The 14,242-nt window shown below is 33.5% G+C and overlaps 1 protein-coding gene across 2 annotated transcripts in view; it reads left to right on the plus strand.

The window, feature by feature from the left end:
- Positions 1–14,242, plus strand: part of LOC149796367 (cilia- and flagella-associated protein 337-like) — a 175,110-nt gene that overhangs the window by 12,407 nt on the left and 148,461 nt on the right. The window lies entirely within an intron of this gene.

Genomic DNA, 14,242 nt, shown 5'->3' on the forward strand with positions numbered 1-14,242 from the left:
GCAAAGCATTAGTTTCGCATTCCATATAACCAACGAATCTTCCATTTTTACTACATTATAATTTTTTTAAGTTATAGTAGAGTTCAGTTTCGTAAAAATATCCGATGAGAGTTTAAGCTTATGGGTTAAAATCAATACAGATTATGTTTTCTCGTTAGGATAGACTCACGTGTGAAACAAAGATGGCGGACAATTTGTTGTAGCAACTTGACACTTGTCATTTCCGGTTAACAATAGAATCAGCTGCTCTTTACAAATATATATTTATCAGTCGAACGTATCAATTACCCGTTGACATTATTCAAAAATGAAGTTTTCCAGTTTTTCTTCAGTGTAACAGAAGCATATAAACGTAATAAAAAATATTTCAGTATTCGAACACCCTCCCGTTTGTTTGAACCCCATGCTACCGATTTTAAACACGAAAAGCATGAGGAATATTAATAAGGATGCACAAAACTTTTTCATTGCATTCATTCATTTATAATCTGACTGTTACCATAAATTAGTAATTTAAGTATGTCTACTGTTCATAAAGAATCATACAACACCCCTGTCTTTGCCAGGCACAGTCAGAATCAAGCAGAGACTTATTTAATCCCTTCATACCGTACAAATTTAAAACCAGACCTTGTTTTGTCAGAGCAAACCATTTTTAATTTGGAAAAATAAAGTCCTGAACAGTGAGTGTAGTGTTAAAGGAATGCCATCTTTAGTATCTTTATGTACATTGTGTGGTTGTGACGTGAATGTTTGTATCCTGGCAAAAATAAAGGCTGATACATTTAACTGGTACATTTATTCTAACTGCTATAACAAGTAAAATAAAAATAAAGAGTTAAAAACTACAGTAAAGGTGTAAACGAGTACTCGAGTACTTGCCTGTTCATAATTACCATAGTAGTAAAATTATTTATGGGTACACATTTAAGTCATGTAAAAATGAAGAAATAAAAACATGTTTGCAAGTTCAGATCAAAGATTATATCTGTTGACATGAGGAGTGAGCAAGACACAGTAAAGCGAGTACAGTTCAAGAGTCGTGTCATGTAACATTGAGCCATAATAGACCTCACTCTACTGGTCTTATATTTTAGACTTGTGCGACCATTTCGCTTTGTACTTCAACAGTGACCTTAATTTTCATTTTTAGTAAGAAAACGGAGGGGTTTCTTGAATTTGAAACAATGTGTCACAGATTCATTATAGTTTGATGTACACTTAATTAGAAAACTAGTCTATATTGAAAACAAACAAGGCATGAAATATAAACTGAAACAGGCTTTATTGATTTGACTTGTGGATGTTATATGACAAAAAAATGTTAGAGAAGAGGGATTTTGTTAAAGTGAAGAAAATATTGCATTAGGAAAAGGTCAAATCAATAACACTTGACAATTTTGAAAGAGGAATTCTATAGTGATGTAATACAGCATTCAGAATTTGAGGACTTGACTATGACCTTTCAGTGAAAGTTAAACATGTGATGTAGATTAGTTAAAGTGAATGTTGTGTATAAAAAATTTATAATTTTGTTTTTTGTCTGCATTCTTGTACTAATCCACATGTAGTTAGTCAATTTGTGATAAGAATTTGAACTAACTGCAGATTCAGATAAGTAGTAAAAATAAATGTAAATTTTTCATGTAGTTTTCTGTAATTATGCCATGTAATACATAAATTGCTGTAATTATGGTATGTAATATATAGATTGCTATAATTATGTCATGTAATATATAGATTACTATAATTATGGCATGTACTATATAGATTACTGTAATTATGGGATGTAATATATAGATTGCTATAATTATGGCATGTAATATATAGATTGCTATAATTATGGCATGTAATGTATAGATTGCTATAATTATGGCATGTAATATATAGCTTGCTATAATTATGGCATGTAATATATAGATTACTGTAATTATGGCATGTAATATATAGATTGCTATAATTATGGCATGTAATGTATAGATTGCTATAATTATGGCATGTAATATATAGATTGCTGTAATTATGGCATGTAATATATAGATTACTGTAATTATGGCATGTAATATATAGATTGCTATAATTATGGCATGTAATATATAGATTGCTATAATTATGGCATGTAATATATAGATTGCTATGATTATGGCATGTAATATATAGCTTGCTATAATTATGGCATGTAATATATAGATTGCTATAATTATGGCATGTAATATATAGATTGCTATAATTATGGCATGTAATATATAGATTGCTATAATTATGGCATGTAATATATAGATTACTGTAATTATGGCATGTAATATATAGCTTACTGTAATTATGACATGTAATATATATAGATTGCTATAATTATGGCATGTAATGTATAGATTGTTGTAATTATGGCATGTAATATATAGATTACTGTAATTATGGCATGTCATATATATAGATTGCTGAATTATGGCTGTGTAATTATTGGTAACTAACCATTCATTAGCATAAAAGACCACTCCGGTGGCCTAGTGGTTAGAGCGTCCACCTCGGATGCGGGAGGTCATGGGTTCGATCCCTGGCCAAGTCATACCAAAGACTTTAAAAAATGGTACTAACAGCTGCCTCGCTGGACATACAGCATTAAGAGGTTAGTGTGAGGACTGGTTGGCCTGTTGTCAGGATAATGTGACTGGATGGGACATCATGCTAAATGTCTGCGGCATGATGCCCCAGTGCTAGACATCACTATAAACTGCCACAATGCAGACACCGTACCGATATGGCTGAAAAATTGTTAAAGCTACTTTTAAAATCCAAATCACATCATATCACTGTAATATAGATTACTCTTTTTATGACCAGATTGCACTTTTTTGCCATTTACATTAATAATTATGGTTATACCTCGGGGGGGGGGGGGGGTTGTCATGTATGAGCTTACGACAAGGCAATTCACATTCATATTTAATATAATTTCCCTTTGATTAGGTACCCGGGTAACTCATCATTACAGTCAATGAGTATGATTCTTTCTTAATTTTATATCTTTTAATCAGGATTCATTTTCTCAAACCACCAAAATTATAACACTCCCATTGAAGTCAGAATAATTCTCTCTAGTCCGCCTTTATTAATAACTATTCAGGAAAATATCATTTTATGACACCTATTTCAGATTGCCCAAGATTTCCCAAAATTTGTCTCAGCCATGTAATATCCTCCACTTTACCCTACAATGACATATCTGTGGGACTGTTATCCTAGTGGGTCCAAATTAAAATCCAATCATTCCTCCAGACTAGTTTAATCTGGTGAATTTAAAGGAAGAGGTGCATGCCCCTTTTACAGAAACGGGCAGTCAAAAGGGTCCTGTGTAATCGGGCTCCTGCATTCTACTCCCAGTTATTTCTGAAGGAAAGTGGAAAGTTTTGTCTTGTACTTAATCTTTGCCATTTAAGCTGGATTTTTTTTCTTGAGGAACTTTTCAAAATGAAGACCATATTCTTAGTGTAGATTGCATTCATGTGTACTTCAGATTGGCCAGACTTCATTGACATTCAGGATGCTTACTTGTGCATCCCAATTTGTCCTCAACATTACAAGTACTTCTGGTTTTGCTTTCATGAGAAAGTTTTCTAGTTTCATATGGAATCACTTCTGCACCCAGAGTCCTATGGGAGTTGTGGCAGCATGTGTCTAAATTTTGGGAACTCTGGCACATCAAACATTTACGATAATCAAAGCTAAGAAAAGTGAATTAAATATAATAGGTACATTTCTTCAAGTTAACAATCAATTTTAAGGAAACTTAATTTATGTTAATGAGGTTTGATAAAATAAGACCGTCAGTGCCAAGTCACCAAATAAACTTGACCAATACCAAGTATTCAAGTCACCAAATAAACTTGACCAATACCAAGTATTCAAGTCACCAAATAAACTTGACCAATACCAAGTATTCAAGTCACCAAATAAACTTGACCAATACCAAGTATTCAAGTCAATAATTTTGTATGGCATCAGGTTAATAATACCTCCGCCAACACTCCAGATAGTATTGGTTGTGGTGTTCTTTTTATAGATTTAGAAAGGGTGTATTGAGGCCAATTCATGGACCTGTGCATGCATGCAATGTATAAAAGGTTGTATTGAGGCCAATTCATGGACCTGTGCATGCATGCAACATATAAAAGGGTGTATTAAGGCCAATTCATGGACCTGTGCATGCATGCAACATATAAAAGAAAGACTCTGTTTAATTGAGAATAAGGCATCTACTCATACAAGTCTATAGAAACGGACTAGAAATTCAAGTTTGAATGAAAGGAAATAAAATATATGTTTGAAATGCACTATTTTGGTCAAGTAATAGCATTCTCAAATATCATAGACACACACACACACACACACACACACACACTTACAACCACAGAAATTAAACAAATAAAAGCACAAAGTTTCTGTCTTTAAAATCCATTGGAAAGTGGAAATCTTAATTAGTCGCAGACATTTTTGCACATAATTGTTCAATGTGTGCATGAAAATGAGATGTCATTTGGTTTAACTTTGCACTCATCAGAGACTCTATTGTAATGTCCACACTTCCTGAAAGAACTTGCTAAATTTGTTCCCAGCATAGACAATAATTTTTGCTGTGAGGTAATGTTAAACATGCTTTGACCTCACGTGTTAATGACTGGTCATTTAATTTTTCAGGTGGATAGTTGGGATTTTCTTTTAAAAAGATGTTATTTTTTTTAATTTATCCTCAAGATTATATTTATTCAGCTAATATGGTAGCTGTGATAGTGTCTTTATAAATCAGAGTAAGAATTGTTTTTAAAGCTATTCTAGGGCCTGAAAGTTTTCTTTAACCTTGCCACCCACCCTGTCTCCCAATTAAATGCTTGGTCCTTTAGAATGCTTCAGTTGGTATTCATACTCAATAATGTCACTATGTCAACAAATGTCGGACACTCCAGAATAACTAATGGCTTACCATTTATTTATCCAGCGATGGAGTAGTGGGCAATTCACTAGGCCTGAGATTTTATTATGAAAAAAACCTTCCAGCTCCCAGATACATGTAGCTCTGATTTATAAAGAAAAAGACATTCTCATTATATTAGGTGAAAGTACATTAACTTGAGGTATAAGAGCAAACAAATATTCTTGCTCAAAAGAAAATCCTTAGCCCCCCCCCCCACATTCCAAAATTTAAATGGTTGGTCACTGTGGTTTTTGCAGTATGAGCAAAGAATAAAATGACCCCCCTTTGCTGCTATGCTTCACAAAGTTAAACTCCATCAGCCAGGAGAGTTAAAACTTTGTTTTGCTTGGCTTTGCTCACTTCACATATGGATCATCCTTCCTGGAATTACAGTGGTGTTTCAACATTTGCCTTAAAAAAATTGATCACTCTTCTATACTATTCCAACTGCCTACATTAATATTTATGGAGTAAAATCTGACTTAAATAAATTTTGTCGCTGATCATGCCAATAATCTCTAATTAAGATAAACTTTGCCTCTGATCATCAAATGGCCTGTGATATATAATTAAGATTAACTTGGCCACTGTTAATGAAATGGCCTATAATATTTAATTAAGATAAACTTGGCCACTGTTCATGAAATGACCTATAATATTTAATTAAGATAAACTTTGCCACTAATCATGAAATGGCCAATAATCTATAATTAAGATAAACCCATTACACTGTACTCAGTACTTTTCACACGTTATGCTTCCAATGGGATTTACAAAATATTGTAATGAATTGTCTTGCTGGCCTGAAATTCCTTTGATGGAAAGTTATAGTGTTTGCTTCCTCACTTTTCCTGCCCAAAGAAATTTAAGCATGCTAAAACATCCTGCATTTTGACTGACCTTTGTTTTGGTGTCAGATACAGCCATCAAGATCCAGAATCCATGCATAATTAATACAGCTTTGAACTGGGAACTTTGAAGCTGAATGAAAGTGTATATAATGTATGAAGCAGTTGTTTCTAAAACCCACTGAATCTCTGTGTAGGTATAATGTCTATAGATAATTTATGAAGCATGTTTTTTAAAATAAAATACCCACTGAATCTGTCTATATGTACATTTATTACCAATATATATATTTGATTTATTTTGAGTGCTTGACCTTTGTTCATGATTAAGGATAGAGGTTTGGCTTGTACCTGCTTTTTGTGTTGTTTGTAAGTATAAATAGGTTGTATACTTGGGTTCGAGTTAAAGATCCAGTCTTGATTATGACCTTAGAAGATTCTAGAAAAGAACTTGTTTACAGTTTGGGGTAATTATTCATTATGATGATTGGATTTGTTTTCTTCAGAAAATGTTATGGCAGCATAGGTCAAGTGGGGATGTACATAAGCTTGAGATCAACAATATTTTTCATTCTTCCTTTAATTTCAGCCTGTAGGAGTAGTTACTATTGTGTTGAGATACTATTTGAGAGAAATCTTTTAATTAAATATTATTCATTGGAATTACATTAAAGTGCCCATTGGTATTTTGGACAAAAACGCTACTTTGAGATTACTGAGGACTTGTTCAAAACCAATGTGGATTATATCATTGTGATAAATGAAGAAATTCATTTAGAACACCACTGGAATTCATTTGTACCTTTGAACTTGTTATATAACTTTTTAGGATTATTTGGGATTTAAATTACAATACTGCAAGTTCCTTTCAAAATTTCACTTTGTATTCTAGCAAAATAAACTATTTGTTTAATTTTTCTAAACTTACTGACTTTGCTTTTTGTGTTACTAAGTTTAAGACAATAGAGTCATAACTCAATGCATATAGATACTTTATGAAGCAGTTGTTTGTAAATCTGACTAAATCTGTGTGTAGGTACAGTGCATATAGGATAGTGCCTGTACATGGAAATGAAGATGCAGTCCAATAGTGCCATATATCTACTCCCAACTTACCTATAACAACTTGTTATAAACTTTACGCATCTATCTTTTGACAAATGGAAAGATGTTGTAGAATAATGGAAGTTAAACATTCCTTACATTTCAAAGTTTAATTTCCATCAAATGTGTTCAAATGATAGAAAAACTTTATTGATCCCAGATCCTAGTAAACCAAAGTCTTTTTCTTAAGGAAATTCAAAGTAACTGCCATTTTTCTTTGTACATCATGGTGCTGCGTCATGAGTGAAATGATTCAGGTACTTTAGAAACCTAATATGGATGAAAAATTTATAGAAATACTTTAACTGTAGAATAGTTAAGCAGAGTTGCCTACTTACGGTTGAGGTAATTAATACAATACCACTAGATGTTATGCCACTTCATTATTAAAAATGTATGATGCCAGAAGCTTCATATCTGATTGTTGGTAGGCTGAAGCATCTCATCAACAGGACAATGCTAGGCAGGATTTGGATATTCTTTAAAGTTACTGTTGTTGTTTTCTGACAGAATGTCTAGAGGATTTTCCAAAGTTGTGGTGCTTTTGTTCAGGGCAGAGGTTTCTGTTTTGATACATTAACTGTAGTTGTCAGGAAAAGGAAGTTATTATTATATTGAAATAAAAATGGAAGTTTAATAGATTTACATCATTTGTTCATCAGAAATCAAACAGTGTACTGTGAAGTAAAACTAAAATAATAAAAATCTAAACAGAAACATTGTGAGTGTTGGAGAAAAAAAATAACCATGTCAAATCCAGAAATCAAGGAAATTCCTATTTTTAAAATGAAGAATACCCTTGCTCTAGGTGCAAGGATGAGAGATTTGTTTACTCCTCTCTATTTCCCAATAAGAAGATACAGTCAGGATATAACACCAGTTGCAGAGAAAGAAGATAGATTTGAGAAAAGAAAGGGATGGGTAAGTTTATTTATATATTTTGTTTTGACAGCATTTAAACACATTATTTGCTATATTATGCCAAGGAAATGAGAGCAATAGGCCTTTCCAAAAGACACACTGTAACAGCTGAGTCTGGCTGGCCTGGGTGGGTATCAATACACCTGGATCAGGAGTCCAGCAATTTACTGACTGAGCTACCCCAGGGGTTGATGAGTAGTCATTGGGTTCATTTATCACTGAGGTACTGTATCAGCATCAGGTTTTCTATTTATTTAATCTGTTGAGATTCATTTTTTGTAAAGGGTTATACCAACAAGTTGCTTTCTGCCATTTTTTTTGTAGGGGGGAATTACTTTTTGACATTACTGGTCATATAGTATTGTTTGAAAATAAATTCATAGATGACAACTTGTTGCTCTAGAAAAGTAGATTTTACATTGAAAAATGTACTCCAAAAGGGAGTACTTACACCATTGAAAAATTTACTCCAAAAGGGAGTACTTACACCATTGAAAAATATACTCCAAAAGGGAGTACACCAGGCATAAGCAACTCTTTAGAACTGCTGTGCCAGGTCCGTTCAGTTGTAAAGTGCTGCATGCCAAGTCATATTTGTCCCTTTAATTTGTTAATCGTTTTTAGTACGTACAATACAAAACTACAACTTGTACTATGTGCCTTTCGAAAGAGTCTGGCATGACACCATTGGCACTTATGCTGTCAGTTTCAGACACCTGCCATACATAATCCCTTCTTGATTTGGCACTAGGTACATTTGCAGTTATGTAATTCTCAGTTCCCACTAGATAGTTTCCAGTAGTAACCAAAATTACCATAAAAAATAAAAAATGTATTGGAAATTAAAACAGTTGTCCGGATTTTAGACTTTTTGGTCTCAGATCTAAGGCAGACTGGTATGAACTGCAAACAGACAGATGAACCTTTGCAAAAGGTAGGATAAGATGGACATTTGGAATAAAGAGTGGTCTCGATATGAAAATAATGGATCTGTTAAACCAAAAAAAAAACCACAAAAAAATTACCATAAAAAATAAAAATTATATTGGAAATTAAAACAGTTGTCTAATTTTGATCATGGAAAAAAGTGGGAAAACTAGATTTTTCAAAGAATTTAGTAGCCATCTTAGACAGTGCCAAGTGAGTGACTGCTTTGACTACCACTAATGGGAACCTACATTAGTAATTACTGAAAAACTTTGGCATTCATCATTTAACACATTAACCCCTGATGACGAGTTTACATGGCAGGAGGTAGTAGTCTACTGCCAATCTCTGTAGCGTCAAGGTCATGTACGATACACTAAAGTGAGTGGTATTATAGAAAGGTAGACAAATGTAGCTCTACAATGATACCAAATAATCTGGAATTTTCGTTGCACTGCAAAATACAGAGGAAAAAACCTCATTTTTTTGGACCCAAATTTTTTGGACCCAAATTTTTTCCACCCAGAATAAGCCCATGGTCAGAATCCGATTTTGTGTCTGGACTTTAGACCTTTTGGTCTCAGATCAAAGGCAGCCTGGCATGAAATTCAAACAGACAGATGAACAGTTGCAGAAAGTAGAATAAGATGGGCATTTGGAATAAAGAGTGGTCTCGATACGCAAATAATGGGTCCGTTAAGCTCCCCAAAAAGTCCAACTTTTACCCTTCTGCTCATGCGTGAGCCAAATAGCCAACGAAAAACAATGTTTCTAACACATCGAGGCATTATGTTATTGGAAGATCACCTGGAAGTTGATTTATTAGGATGTATTCAGAAATAGCTTTCAAAATGTGTTTCCTACTCGAATTTCAGGCGAAAATGACAAAAACCTCCAGGGGTTAATATGTTAATCTAAATTCTCTAATATTTTGAAAATCTTGAAAATCATTTGTCTTTATTTTGCAATCTAGTAAATAAATCGTAAAATTAAACATCAAATTGAGACAAAAATGAATTAATGCCAGACCCCCATCCCTTGCTTAACCTTCTAATCCATTGCTCAGTGGAAGAAATCCAGAAATAGAATATATGACATTGGTGGGGGCATAGTCACCCCACCGCCCCAATAACAACAACTCCTACCCACCCACCCCAAAATTAGCATACAAAAACTGGAAGGTTTCCTAGAGCAAGTTTTCTTACAGTTAGATGACTACAATTATGCCCTGGAAACACTTAACACATTAACCCCTGGAGGTACACAGACACTGCACCTACTGGTTTACCTCCCCAACACCCCAATATTTGAGATATGCCACTTGAAGAGTTGATCATATTCAGTGAATATAGCACAGTCTAATATTTCCAGGTTAATTTTTAATTCCTAATTAGTTGTGACTTTGATTAGAATTACCAGGAGAGTCGCTTTTGAAGTTGTATTCCTGGTCAGTAGTGACTTTGATTAGAATTACCAGGAGAGTTGCTATTGAAGTTGTATTCCCAGTCATTAGTGACTTTGATGAGAAATACCAGTAGAGTTGCTATGGAAGTTGGTTGTATTGCTAGTCAGTAATAACTATAATTGGAAAAACCAGCAGGATCTACTTACTGTATGTATGTAGATGTAGTTTGACTGGTTTCAAGCTAGGCGTTTTTATTTCTTTGTTGCCTCAGTCTGTTGAAATAGATTTGCTGGTAGGTGTCTACTGTGATTCTACTAATGTGTTTTTTAAAATGCTAGAATGCTATAATCTGTTCAGACCAGAAGCTACTCAATTCAGTTGTGTCAAAGCAATTTTATATGTTTGTCTAACGTGGAAAATGTTGATGTAGACAGATTTGAGGGCTTGACACGACTGTTGGAAAGATTGAATTGGACTCAGTTGTGTAAAATGTTAATGTTTGACATGACTGTTGGAAAGATTGAATTGGACTTGATTGTGTAAAATGTTAATGTTTGACATGACTGTTGGAAAGATTGAATTGGACTCAGTTGTGTAAAATGTTAATGTTTGACATGACTGTTGGAAAGATTGAATTGGACTTGATTATGTAAAATGTTAATGTTTGACATGACTGTTGGAAAGATTGAATTGGACTTGATTGTGTGAAATGTTAATGTTTGACATGACTGTTGGAAAGATTGAATTGGACTCAGTTGCGTAAAATGTTAATGTTTGACATGACTGTTGGAAAGATTGAATTGGACTCAGTTGTGTAAAATGTTAATGTTTGACATGACTGTTGGAAAGATTGAATTGGACTCAGTTGTGTAAAATGTTAATGTTTGACATGACTGTTGGAAAGATTGAATTAGACTCAGTTGTGTAAAATGTTAATGTTTGACATGACTGTTGGAAAGATTGAATTGGACTTGATTATGTAAAATGTTAATGTTTGACATGACTGTTGGAAAGATTGAATTGGACTCAGTTGTGTAAAATGTTAATGTTTGACATGACTGTTGGAAAGATTGAATTGGACTTGATTATGTAAAATGTTAATGTTTGACATGACTGTTGGAAAGATTGATTTGGACTCAGTTGTGTAAAATGTTAATGTTTGACATGACTGTTGGAAAGATTGAATTGGACTCAGTTGTGTAAAATGTTAATGTTTGACATGACTGTTGGAAAGATTGAATTGGACTTGATTGTGTAAAACGTTAATGTTTGACATGACTGTTGGAAAGATTGAATTGGACTCAGTTGTGTAAAATGTTAATGTTTGACATGACTGTTGGAAAGATTGAATTGGACTCAGTTGTGTAAAATGTTAATGTTTGACATGACTGTTGGAAAGATTGAATTGGACTTGATTATGTAAAATGTTAATGTTTGACATGACTGTTGGAAAGATTGAATTGGACTCAGTTGTGTAAAATGTTAATGTTTGACATGACTGTTGGAAAGATTGAATTGGACTCAGTTGTGTAAAATGTTAATGTTTGACATGACTGTTGGAAAGATTGAATTGGACTCAGTTGTGTAAAACGTTAATGTTTGACATGACTGTTGGAAAGATTGAATTAGACTCAGTTGTGTAAAATGTTACTGTTTGACATGACTGTTGGAAAGATTGAATTGGACTTGATTGTGTAAAACGTTAATGTTTGACATGACTGTTGGAAAGATTGAATTGGACTCAGTTGTGTAAAATGTTAATGTTTGACATGACTGTTGGAAAGATTGAATTGGACTCAGTTGTGTAAAACGTTAATGTTTGACATGACTGTTGGAAAGATTGAATTGGACTCAGTTGTGTAAAATGTTAATGTTTGACATGACTGTTGGAAAGATTGAATTGGACTCAGTTGTGTAAAACGTTAATGTTTGACATGACTGTTGGAAAGATTGAATTGGACTCAGTTGTGTAAAATGTTAATGTTTGACATGACTGTTGGAAAGATTGAATTGGACTCAGTTGTGTAAAATGTTAATGTTTGACATGACTGTTGGAAAGATTGAATTGGACTCAGTTGTGTAAAACGTTAATGACAGTAGGAGCATAATGATGATTTTTGGTGTGCATGTACACAGTTACCTTGGAGTGCGACATTATAGATACATTTTTACCCAAACTTCAAAGTAGATTTAAAAAAACACAAACCATGTTCATATTTTGAACCCTGTTGGAATAACTTGTGCAGTCATTGAAATGCTGACTGAAAGGTCAAGTTGATAGAAGTAGTTGTCTTTTATTATGTAACAAACAAGCCTTCCAAAAAAGAATGATAAGTTACTTGTCAAAAGAAATACGATAGTTACCCAGGTACGAGTTGGACAGTAGTCTTGAAGTTTGTTTGTTTTGCAAAATTACAACTGACATGTTGATCTATGCTACCCTACTTTAGATCATTGGTTTCTTCAGGAAAGGATCATTAGTAATTTTATGTAGCATACAAACTTTTGATCACATGAAATTGATTGCTTGAAGTACGTTTAAGTTTGCATATTTGACAATCAGCTAAGTAGAAAAATAAATAGATACTAAATCATGTTGGGGCCAAATTTAATTCGCCCCTTGGTTGGTAGTTTACATAATGAAATGGTAGATTTATCCTGAATATATTTAGAATGACCTTTCTTCAGGATTAATTTTTGAAAATTACTTCATTATTAAGAATGGAAGAGGAGGATATGTTTTTTGGAGATCGGGATTATTATTTCCCTGATGATATATCGTACTTCAGATATTATGTAAGTTGTTAAGATTAATAACAGTTTGAAATTATTGTATTTTTTTAAATCTATTATTATTAGTTTTGCTTCCAAAATATTTTTCTTCTTTTTAATATAAATTGTATTGACTAACACAACAAAAGGAATAATGTAAATTTAATAGGGGCAGGAGAGTTCAGACCTAGGGTTTGCCCAGTTTAAGACAGGTATTCACCGTTCATGTTAAATACTTATTATCAGCAAGTCTTGTGTCTGCAAGAAATTTTCTGTCTTTAAATTTTCTCAAAATTAACATATTCTTTATTGTTACCAGGAAATATTTGAGCAGAGTTTTAGATTAAGGGAGGTATCTCATGACAAGTTTAGTTTTATCTGGAAATGTCTGTTAATGTTACATTTGGTTATGGGGCCTTGATTGGCCAACTGGTCTAAGAAACTTATGTTTACAAATGACTAACATCTAACCTCTGTCCATGTGGGTTTGAATTTTTGGCATGGTCAATGTGGGTATGTGAGAAAGCTTGCGATTAGCTTGCCAATTGGTATGTGTTCTTCACTGGGTTTTCCTGGGTTCTTCCTATATACTGGCCGCCATGCATAGTCTATCTGAAAAATGGTGTTAAACCTACAACAACAACAATAACAATGTTTGGTTACAACACATTCATCGTCAAGCATTATGAAGTATTATGTGTTGCCACTACTGTCGTTTTATACTAATTGATCAGGTTCTAATTTGCAGTCACAGCCATGCATGGAATTTTATGACTGACAGTCACAGCCATGCATGGAATTTTATGACTGACAGTCACAACCATGCATGGAATTTTATGACTGACAGTCACAGCCATGCATGGAATTTTATGACTGACAGTCACAACCATGCATGGAATTTTAAGACTGACAGTCACAACCATGCATGGAATTTTAAGACTGACAGTCACAACCATGCAAGGAATTTTAAGACTGACAGTCACAGCCATGCATGGAATTTTAAGACTGACATTCACAACCATGCATGGAATTTTAAGACTGATATGTACTTTTTTATTGTCTGTACCTGTTTAATTTACAGAAAGCCTCTTAATACAAAATTTATATAAATAATGAACCCCATGAATTCTAGGTAGCTGATACGTACAGCGTGAGAAATGTTGTAGTTTTGACTGGGTCCTATTCTTGAAATAAATGGAAGACTTGTCAGGTTAACTCGTAATTATGTTTCATCAAACATGACCACAGTAGTAATTTTTCTGTTTTTTTTTTCCTCCAGAAATTGTGATTTCTGAA

This window comes from Sinohyriopsis cumingii, chromosome 6 (assembly GCF_028554795.1).
Source record: "Sinohyriopsis cumingii isolate HCF-2022 chromosome 6, ASM2855479v2, whole genome shotgun sequence".
Classification (NCBI taxonomy): Eukaryota; Metazoa; Mollusca; class Bivalvia; order Unionida; family Unionidae; genus Sinohyriopsis; species Sinohyriopsis cumingii.